Source organism: Cicer arietinum, chromosome 2 (genome assembly GCF_000331145.2).
Source record: "Cicer arietinum cultivar CDC Frontier isolate Library 1 chromosome 2, Cicar.CDCFrontier_v2.0, whole genome shotgun sequence".
Lineage (NCBI taxonomy): Eukaryota > Viridiplantae > Streptophyta > Magnoliopsida > Fabales > Fabaceae > Cicer > Cicer arietinum.
In genome coordinates, this window is record NC_021161.2 from 32,040,617 (window position 1) to 32,052,359 (window position 11,743).

At 34.3% G+C, this 11,743-nt stretch overlaps 1 non-coding gene across 1 annotated transcript; it reads left to right on the forward strand.

Moving 5' to 3' along the window:
- Positions 1–7,505: 7,505 nt before the first annotated feature.
- LOC113787433 (small nucleolar RNA R71) lies at positions 7,506–7,611 on the forward strand. The gene has a single exon (XR_003473937.1). It is a non-coding gene; the product is annotated as a small nucleolar RNA R71 (small nucleolar RNA).
- The last annotated feature ends 4,132 nt before the right edge of the window (positions 7,612–11,743 follow it).

Sequence of the window (11,743 nt, forward strand, 5' to 3'; positions counted from 1 at the left end):
TTCTTAATGAAAACAGAATCCTGGGCTGAATTCAATCGATTGGTAAATCGATTGATTGGTTCCTGAGCCCCTGACTTAAGGCCTAATCGATTGGGCAATCGATTTCTTAACTGATTCCTTTGAAAATTGATTTCGAAATCGATTGGCTAATCGATTTTGTTCATTTGGCCAAGCCCCTGTCTTCCATCCAATCGATTGGGAAATCGATTTCCCTGATCAGTTTTCCAAAAATTCATGAATTAACCTAAGTCATTCCTAATCAAGTCCACAACCTAACACTTAGCAATTCCTACGCGATTACTACGACACACGAAGGTTCGATAACCATCATACTTACACACAATAAACAACACATAACACTTAACACCTTCATCTCAGTTATCACGATAAATCAAAATTCGAATCACTCAATCATAAACTCAAATCAAACATGACTCGCGTGCCAGGCACCCTAATGCAATGCGTATATGCCAAAATGCATGGACTCGGAATTCCAAACCAAAACCCTCCTCGAAGGGCCGTAAATCATAATTGTACCGCCTATCGCAGGCCAAAGTACCAATTACCGAGGTGCCACCTATCACGGGTCAGCACGATTTACTAAAATGCGTAAATCATAAACGTACCACCTATCACGGGTCAGTACAGTTTACCGAGGTGTCACCTATCACGGGTCAACACGATTTACTAAAAGAAAAAGCGGGAATCGTAAATGTACCACCTATCACGGGTCAGTACAGTTACCATGGTGTCACCTATCACGGGTCAACACGATTTACTAAAATATAAATCGCAAACGTACAACCTATCACGGGTCCGTACAGTTTACCAAGGTGCCACCTATCACGGGTCAGCACAATTCACCAAAAATGTAAATCGTAAATGTACCACCTATCACGGGTCAGTACAGTTACCATGGTGTCACCTATCACGGGTCAACACGATTTACTAAAATGTAAATCGCAAACGTACAACCTATCACGGGTCCGTACAGTTTACCAAGGTGTCACCTATCACGGGTCAACACGAATTACTAAATAGTAAATCGTAAACGTACAACCTATCACGGGTCAGTACAGTTTACCAAGGTGTCACCTATCACGGGTCAACACGATTTACTAAAAGAAAAAGCGGGAATCGTAAATGTACCACCTATCACGGGTCAGTACAGTTTACCAAGGTGTCACCTATCACGGGTCGACACAATTTACCAAATGAAATGCATGAGCATACACAGACTCCATTCACAACAATCGTTAAGCAAATGCAGATATTAAAAGATTCCCCATTTTTAATACCCATTTAACTTAAACGACTTTCAAACAACATTAATTAAATAAGTCATTAAGAGATTCCCCGTTCTTAATACCGATTTAACTTAATGATTTTCAAAACAAAACGTTAAGCAAACAGTCATATTAAGAGATTCCCCATTCTTAATATACTTTTGACTTAAACGGTTTTCTCGCAAAACATTCAGTAAACGAGTCATTAAGAGATTCCCCATTCTTAATACTCATTTACCGAAACGATTTTCAAAAACGATAGTTAAGTAACCGAGACATTAAGAGATTCCCCATTCTCAACGCCCAGTTAACTTAAACATTTTCCTCAAATACACATTAAGTAAACCGAGGTATTAAAAGATTCCCCATTTTTAATACTCGTTTAACTCTAATGGTTTTCAAATTCCACAGAAACAAATTCAAACATACTTTCACATTCAAACCATAATTCACAACAACCACACCAATTAACAAACATCAAGTACGAACACACCGAATATACCTCCCTTCTATCTCTTCGAGAAAAGAGGTTTGGATCTAGGAGAAACGGAGGGGTTTGTGTTTGGATCTCAAAACCGTTTTTCTTCGTTTTCGGATCAAAGAGGAAGAGTGGAGTTACGAAAACCTTGATCTAACTCACACCCAACCTTGGGTCACTAGTTTTGAAGAAAAGGAAGCAACGAAAACGAGAAATGGAGAAGGATGGAATTTTTGGTTTTCTTGCTCACGTGAACCTCGAAAACGAAAAATGGGAGGAGGAGGGATTTTGGGTTTCACGGTTAACAGAGGGGAAGAAGATGGAAAATTTTAGGTTTTCCTTCCTTTCTATTTCTTTCCTTTGCTTTTCCTTTCTTCCTTTTTCCTTCCTTCCTTTATATACTATTTTCTTTTCCTTTTCCTTCCTTCTAATTTTCCTTTCTTTTTCCCTCCAAGCAAACATATATAAATATAATATATATAACTTAACAAATATCTCAAAATCTAGATATTTATTAAATTACCGTTTCACCCGAAACGCCTTAAATTAACCGTAAGGTATTTACCGCAGTTAAATTCAATTTATTTATCGACGGGAAATTCTAATTGGCATCGAAATATCTTTTTGATTATAAAACTCCAAAATATTATTAACTTTGGCTTAAAAGCCTCCGAGCCAAAATCCAAAATATACCAAAAATACATAAAAGAGTACTTTAAAATTACGGGTCTTACACTCATATATCCCAAACTTTTGACCATTTTAGTAATTTGCATGTGGGACATTAAGTCTACATCCCAAGACCAATTCATCTCACTCACTTGGGCACAAACGTACATCTTCACTGGGTGGTTTACAAAACTACCCCCATGGTTAATTCTTAACCCAACTCTGTGGACTGAAGCTGGTCTACACAAAACAAACCATTGAATAAATTAGTCAAACTAAGCCTCAAACAAACTACACATGCACCACAAAATAATATAATAGAGCATATGGACCACATTATTAAAAACGCATGGACCACATTATTAAAAAGGCATAAAGGCATGGAGTTCTGTTAACAGTGTACAGACAAAATTTTGGCCCTAAAATCAAAGTTCAATACAGAGTTTAATAATGTTAATAATAAAACAAAGCGAAAACCCTAAAATCACATACCTAGCACAAAACTTTGTATTTTCTTTCGTATATGAAGATGGAGAGAACTCAAAATGACCTCCACTCGCCATTTGAACACTGATGAAAACGAGTCACTGATGAAAACGAGTCACTGATGAAAACGAGTGAATACTGATGAAAACGAGTGAACAAAGGACAAACACAATTTCACGATTTCATTTCACGATTTCTGTTTAGGGTTCATGATTTTAGGGTTCAGGATGATTTTAGGGTTCATGAGTGAATGCTTTTGATTTTGATTTGTTTAGGGTTCATAATGATTTTAGGGTTCATGAGTGAATGCTTTTGATTTGGATTTGTTTACGATTCATGATTTTAGGTGTTTTTTCTTTTAACTTAATTTTAACAATTAAATTGTATTTTTAAAAATATTGTCACAATTATAATAATGGTTTTTAAAAATATAAATGATATTTTTTAATCACAAATATTACAATAATGAGTTTATTCCACATAAGCGTCTGCCACGTCACCCTTTTATTGACACGTCATTAAAAAATGACAACTCATCATGATTTGGACTCAAATTCTGTTTTGGGGACTAAAACTGGAGACAAACAAAATGGGGGGGACTACTTTCGATTTTCACCTATAATAGGGGGACCAAAAGTGCAATTAAGCATAATAGAAATATTCTTAAAAATACATTTTTTTATTCCTTAAGTTTTTGAAGCACGAGTTATATGACTTAATAGTCTTAAAACTCGCAATTCAATATAATTATTCAAATCAAAACAAACACGTTTTTTTTCATCAAAACAACTTTTTTTTATCAATAACAAAACACATTTTCTTTAAAAGCACATCCATATTTTTCTACTCAAGAATTACGTAGCTTTGATTTCTCCATTGCATCGAGATATACGTAAGAGCAAGATCATACTATTGTCAAACATAATAATAAAAAATTATGTTTCCCCTTATATTTTAAATACAATTTTATCTATATTTATATTTTAAGAAGGAGACATAAATTTATATAAGTTAACATTAATTTTGCATAATTAATTATAGATAACCGTATTTTAATTGATGTCGTAGGGTGTTAATACTTTCCTTACGCATAATTGACTCCCGAACCCAAAATTTGGATTTCAAAGACCATTTTTATTTTTAAGAGTTTCCTAATATTTTCCTTATTTTAAAATAAATTTTGGTGGCGACTCTATTGAATTCGAGAAATGCTCGAAATTTTAGACCCCGACATTTGCATTACATTTTCTAACTCCAAAACCAGCATGTGCACCATATGTAAGCCAATATTGATAAGCCACATCTATATTATCAAATTTCATACCAATCATTGACTTCCAAACAACATTTGAAGATGACATGTTTGATCAAACTTCTCGAATGAATTAACCTAAAAATTGAACAAAATAATTAAATAAAAGAAAAATATGGAATAATGAGTCAACCATGTGTTGCTCTGTTTTTGAGTTAAGAAAAACATGTTGCTCTTTTTTGCAAGTATCACAACTTCAAAGCAAAACAATAAGTGCACTTGTAATGTTCAATTTAAAATAGCTCTACAAAAATAATTTGGCATAAGTAATAACATTCTACTCCATTATTTTATAAGATAATTAATACAACTAAGATAAAACATAACAACTTTGAACTCTATTATCTGGTGATTAGAAAACTTTTTAATCATATTTGTGAAAAAGAAAATTAAATGGAGTTATTTTCTTCCCCAAATATGAAAAAGCAATAGATTGATCATAGACGGCAGTGCACAAGACGATGGCGGTGTGCGACGATGCTCTGTTGACGGAGGTGTGGGGGACAACGACGACACATAGGTTAGACACGATGGATTGCGTGGAAAAGATTTGTGAACGTGAAAACTCGTGTATGGTTTTAAGTTTTGTTTTAACACAAGATTAATTTGTTCACACCTTTCAAGTACCTTTTCCAGATTGGCCAAACAATTATTAAACCTAGATCCATACATAGAAAAGTCATCCATGAATACTTCCATTATATCCTTAACAAAATCATAAAAAATTGACATTAAGCAACGTTGAAAGATAGTAGGAGCATTGCACAAACCAGAAGGCATTATCCTATAAGCATAAGTGTCATAAGGACAAGTAAACGTGGTATTCTCTTGGTCGCTAGGATGAATAGGAATTTGAAAAAAACTAGATTAGCCATCCAAATAGCAAAATTGTGAATGTTTTGCTAACATTTCTAACATTTGGTCGATAAAGGGGAGAGGAAAGTGATCTTTGCGAGTTGCTTTGTTCAGTTTTCTGTAGTCTATACACATCCTCCACCCCGTAACTGTTCTAAGTGCAATGGATTCATTTTTTTTTTCATTTTTAACAACAGTGATACCTCCTTTTTTTGGAACTACTTGAAAGGAACTGACCTATTTGCTTTCAGATATTCGATAAATTACCCCGACATCTAGGAGTTTAAGTACCTCTTTTTCACAACTTCTTTCATGTTAGGATTTAACCTCCTTTGATGCTCAATAGAGGGTTTATAGTCCTCTTCAAGTAATATCCTATGCGTGCAAATGAATGGATTATTTCCCTTTAAGTCCTCAATAGTATACACAATAGCTTTTGGATACATCTTGAGGACTCCAAGCAATTTTTTAGTTTCTTCACCATTTAATTCAACACTTACAATGACAAGAAATGTAGAATTTATTCCAAGGAATTCACACCTGAGATTTGAGGGCAAAGGCTTAAGTTATACCTGTGGAGCCTCTTTTGGGAGAGGTGCTGAATTTTTTACTGCTAATGCCTCAAAATTTAAGTTTGGAAGAGGAGGACTTTCATCTAACAAGTTAGCATATGCATCAGCTTCATTTGCCATGTTTTCATGACTTGTGCTTCCAATCAAACATGCTTCCAACCCATCTTGCGAGAGTGGTCCTAAAGGACACTCCTTACCACAGTGATCAATTAAATCGATCCTACAACAAGGATCTTCAAGAGAAGGACTTTTTCGTAATGTTAGACAAATTAAATTCAATCTTTTCATCACCCACATTGAACACATGCTTCCCATGTTTCAGATCAATAACAGCTCCTATTGTGGCTAGAAAAGGTCTCCCAAGAAGAATTGGGACTTAGGAGTCCTTTTCCAGTTCCAAAACCATAAAATCAACCATTATAAACAATTGTCCTACTTTGATACGAACATCCTCCAATATGCCCACTGGATACTTGAAAGATCGATCAACTAGCTGTAAGGAAATGTTTGTGGGATTTAACTCACCCACATCAAGTTTCTTACAAACTGATAAAGGCATGTGGCTTACATTAGCCCCAAGATCACACAAAGCACGTTCAAAACTCATATCACCAATAACGCAAGCAATAGAAAAACTTTCAGGGTCATTAAGTTCGAGAGGAAATTTATTTCGAATTAGGGCACTATATTCCTTAGTTAAAGCAATTGTCTCATGGTCGTCAAGTTTTCTTTTGTTTGACAAAATTTTTTTCAAAAACTTAGCATATGACGACATTTGAGAGAGTGCTTCGGTGAACGAAATGTTTATATATAATTTTTTCAAAAGTTCCACAAACTTCCTACATTGCTCCTCAATTTTAGCCTTGGCGAATCTTTGGGGAAATGGTATGGGTGGTTTGTATGGTGTTGGAGGCACATAAGGTTTTTCTTTTTCCTCATCTACCCTCTCACTTGATGGTTGAGTTCTTTCACTTCATCCCTAACATTCACTTCCACATCACTACCCTTGGGTTCCTCTAATTATTTTTCCGTTTCTTAAGGTGACAACATTTAATTGTCCCTAGGGGTTAGGTTCAGGCTGCCCCGAGAATACACTGGGAAATCTAGAGGGTGAAGCAACTTGTTGAGCCACATGCGTGATTTGTGTTTCCAACATTTTATTGTGTGTGGCCATGGAATCTACCTTATATGCTAACTGCCTAAGTGCTTCATTCATTGACTAGTTTTGATTTTTAAACTCCTCATTATGTTTGGTTTGAGTCAAAAAAAAATTTTCCAGCAAATTTTATAAGCTAGACTTTTGGGGGCTGTTGAAAGACCTTGGTACTTGGAAACTGGAAGGTCTAACCATTTGTTGAGGGATGGGATTAAGGGGAGGATTTTTGTAGGAAAAATTTGGATGATTCCTCGACCATTGATTATAAATATTTGAAAAAGGGTCCCCTTTTTGCGATTTGTTAAGATAATTAAGTTGCTCATTACCCACCCCACCATTAATAGACATTCCGACTTGGCATTCAATAGCCACATGACCAATAATACCTCAAATTTCACAAGTAGAAATATTTGGTGTGACATCATTTACATTCAACTTTTCCAATTTGTGAAACAATGCATCTACCTTAGAATCAATATGATCTAATGCATCAACTTCATACATGCCTCTTTTCTTCCGAGGAGATCGATCACTTGACCATTGGTAGTGGTTATGTGCCATGTCTTCAATTAGATCATATGCTTCTTCTATGTTCTTATTCATCAATGCTACTCTTGCAACATTATCTATCATCATTCTTGTAGTGTATGAAAGTCCATTCTAAAATGTATGGACAATTAGCCATCTCTCCAGCCCATGATGAAGGCACAATCTCAACATCTTTTTGAAGCCCTCCCAAGATTCATAGAGCGATTCTCCTTCCTTTTGAGAAAAACTTGTGATTTGATTTTTCAATTGTTAAGTTTTGCTTGGTGGAAAATATCTAACAAGGAATGCTTGCTTTTACTGATCCCATGTGGTAATGGATTCAGAAGACAATGAATGTAGCCAAGCTCTAGCTCTACCCCTTAATGAAAAAGGGAAAAGTCTTAGTCTAATGGCATCACTAGTCACTCCATTCATTTTTAAAGTATTACAATACTCTAAAAAAATAGACAAATGGAGGTTTGGATCATCCTTTGGAGTACTAGAGAATTGGTTTTATTGTACCATAGATAACAACAAAGGTTTTAATTCAAAATTGTTAGCCTCTACCGTCGGGCGCGCAATACTCGAATGTGGTACCGTAGTATTGGGAGAGGCATATTCTTTTAAGGTTATATTTTAAGCCATTTTAAACCTTTTCTTGTTCAGAAATATTTTTCTCTCTTCTTCTCCTATGGAAAAATCTTTCTATCTCGAATATTGGTTCAACAAGATTACCAAGACTTTGGATTCTTCGCATTCAAAGAGAGAAAAATCAGTAATAAAAAATATATTTAAATGAAAAATAATTTTTTTTTTAGTTTAATCGGTATAGAAAAAGAGAATTAATATCAAAAACAAAATTTCCAGTAACAGCGCCAAAAACTTTATAAGACCACAAGTGCACGTTATTATCGCGTAGTAAAAATTATCGTTCCCACAAGGACTTTGTTATGAGTACTAGTGTCTCTTTACTATGATGATTAGCTAAAATAGTAAATGTTGATAATGATTTTTGGTTAAAAATTCACAATAAAAATAAAGCCTTGGGATTGTAGTTTTTTAAAATGATGAATATAATAAAATTAACATTCTTTGAGTTATGAGTGTTAAAATCTTAAAAAGCAGATAAATAATTGTAACTAATGCATTCTTTCAAAGAACAAAAGTGTATTTTAAACTAATAACCAACCTATTTTCATGATTGATGTATTAGCAAAATCCTTTAATAGAAGATATATTTCATGATTTCAAAAGAACCAAAATATATTTTCATAAATTGACTCTCTTGTCCAATCTTAGGGCTCAGATATCAAATCTACCTTTTGGTATATTATTTGATATCTAAGTATGCATATGATTCTTACTAAGATTGGATTAAAAGATCAACACCCGTGACAAAAAGAAATAGAAGTTGTTAGAGATCCAATATTGGAAATCCTACAATCCCAAGACAAGGAAGATCTACTCACATAAGATCATAGTAGAATCAAATCTTAAATATAAAAACATTGGAATATAAAATAACATAATAAAATAGCAACAAAAAAAAAATAGAAAACTAAAAATTATTTAAACTAGAAAATTTCTAAGTGAAATACAAGAACAAAAGAAAGAGTAATAAGAGATTGTGAGTTGGAATATGTGTATAAAAATGAGTATTTTGGTCATTTTTATTGTCTTAGGCGCCTTCATGAGCTTTAAATACAAGAAACCAACATAATTTCATAAGAGGAAAACAGTTCAGCAGAAAATGAGCAGTTTATGGCCATTACTGCCAGGAAGTAATAGGTGCAGATGAATAGATTATGGTCATAATGATCATTACTGCCAGGCAGTAATGCTTGCTGGAACTTGAGTTTTTTTCATTTTCTTGATCATGATGCACCATGATTGCACCACTTGACTTCAAGGCTCTATTGGACCAAAAATATTCCCTTATTCCTTCACTTCTCCTTGCAATCAAAACAAAATAAAAAGGTAGTAAAATAGAACTAAAGTCGAATTAAAAATATCCAATTAACTTATCAAATAAAGCTATAAAAATAGATAAATTCTAGCTTGTCAATGTACCTAGAAAAATTTCACTTAAAGGTAAATTACGAGAGATCGCGTATCCATCCACTATGTCGATGTGTTCACTTGTTGATAAGGTTAAAACAAAGGGTGCACCAAAAAAGGAAATAGGTATCAAAGAGATAAATCAACCAAGTGTGATCCATCTTAGTGGGATATGTGAATGCAAGTGTTTGATGCAGTGGCACAAATCCATGTAGCACTATAACATCTGGTAATGTACAACAGTGTCGATCATCAGTCAAAAACCTTACACCTCGACCATCAGTCATCAAGGTTCAACAACCTAGAGTTCTTCCCTTCAACGATTGGTTGTCGGTTCAAACTCATAAATTCATAGATGACATTATTGACGTCAGTGATGAGGGTAATTATGGATTTCGTGCAGTTGCAGGTTTACTTGGAATTGGTGAGAACTTTTGGGCATTTATTCGTCAACAGAGTGTGGTAGAGCGTCAATAGTTCATGTCTCATTACGAGAAAATATTTGGTGAAAAAATTTTGTTCAAAAACTTATACAAAGTGTATATGTTGAACAAGTTGCAACTACAGATAATTGGATGACACTTCCGGAAATGGGACATGTGACTGCTTCAAAGTTTAACTTGGTTTTCGTCTCACTATCACTTAACCAATCGCAAACATTTTTTCCACTTAGAAGTCCACCACAAACATCTATGTCAGATCATCGTATGGTTGTTATTGCATTTGTTAAGAATTTATCATTTCGTGTAGGTATCAATTTTGATATTTAATTTGATTCTATCAACTTTTTTTTATAGTTTAATACATTATTGATTTTAACATGTTTACTTGAAGCTAGATTCTCCTATACCACTAGCAAGTAATTTGTGGAAAAAATATTGCACAAAAGAAACACGACAATGGGATTGAGTTTATTTACAATGGTCGCATGCAAGACTGGTTGCAGATATTTCCACGCACTAAATATAAACCTATTGTAAACTGAAGGGATGATATTTTATATTTTTAGGAATTCAAATATAATGGTTGTTATAAAAAATCAAAATACTTAAACAATTCCAAAATATAATACTTAACAAATCAATAAAAAATATAAACATCCAAAATCAGTATTATCCAAATATTGTTTACATATCCAAAATATTCCCAAAATAATGCCTAATTCTCTCTATGTCTCTTATGATATGGTAGTACATTTGCCCAATCTCTACCACCACGCCTCTGAGTCTTCAACATCACAATTAACTCATTGACGAGTTTGATGCCATCAAGTAATACCAATTGACGATCAAGAAGCTCTTCTGCAATTTGTAATGCTTTACCCTACTTTAAAAAATATATAAAATAATTTAGTTAAAACAATAGATGACTAATTATTTTAGTCATGTCATAAATTTTAATACAGTTACAGTTATATCCGCAATACATGGAACAATCGTCAGCATGTTCTACAATCGAAAGACCAACATGAACTTGTTCTCTACGAATGGTGTAAGGATGAGAAATCCTGTGAAACCACTCCATGTAATCGTTCGCACAATCTACAGGTCCCTGTACAACTGCCCCAACATCAACGCTATGCAAAACGTATTGTGTAAACATTATGTCCATTTCCTCTTGTGTGGTCTTCTGACCTACTATTTCTAATGTTGGACTAGGAATGGTTTGAACATGACCTTATTGTCGCAAATACCCTGTCAAGCATATGTGCATACATCTTCGGACCCCACCACATCCACCCTCTAAATAAACAAACATCCTCAAAAGGTCGCCTCACTCCATGCTCTTCGTATGGTGTCCAACATATTTGATCAATATCAATCTCATCAAGGGCTTTCCTAAATGTAAGAACCAAACCCTTATCCCTATTCGGCTTCCATCAAAGTGCTTTAGGGTTGACCTTGAAGGTGAAAACACGAGAAGAGGAGTTCAATTATGTTTGCCAAAGTTGACAACTTTTTGATAATATATAAATAAATAAATAAACTAGTTTGATTTTGGTCACTTACTTGGAGTAGAAGCAATCGGATTCAGAGATTGTAAGCAATGAATGCATAAATAATTTGACACGTAGATTTATCCTGGTTCACCACTAACTTGGCTACATCCAGTCCCCTCATTCAGAAGACTTTAATCCACAAATTCAAATACCTTGAATTACAAAGCACTTGATCCTCCAAGTCATTCTTCCCAAACAGACTGATAACCCCATACTTTTGAGGAACTAACCACCTTGACCCTACAAGCCAAGTCTTCTCTTAACAACCTGACAACCCTAGGTTGAAGAAGGAATTAAACCATTATCGAGTTGAATACAAAAGATTGGAACTTGAGTAATTGCTA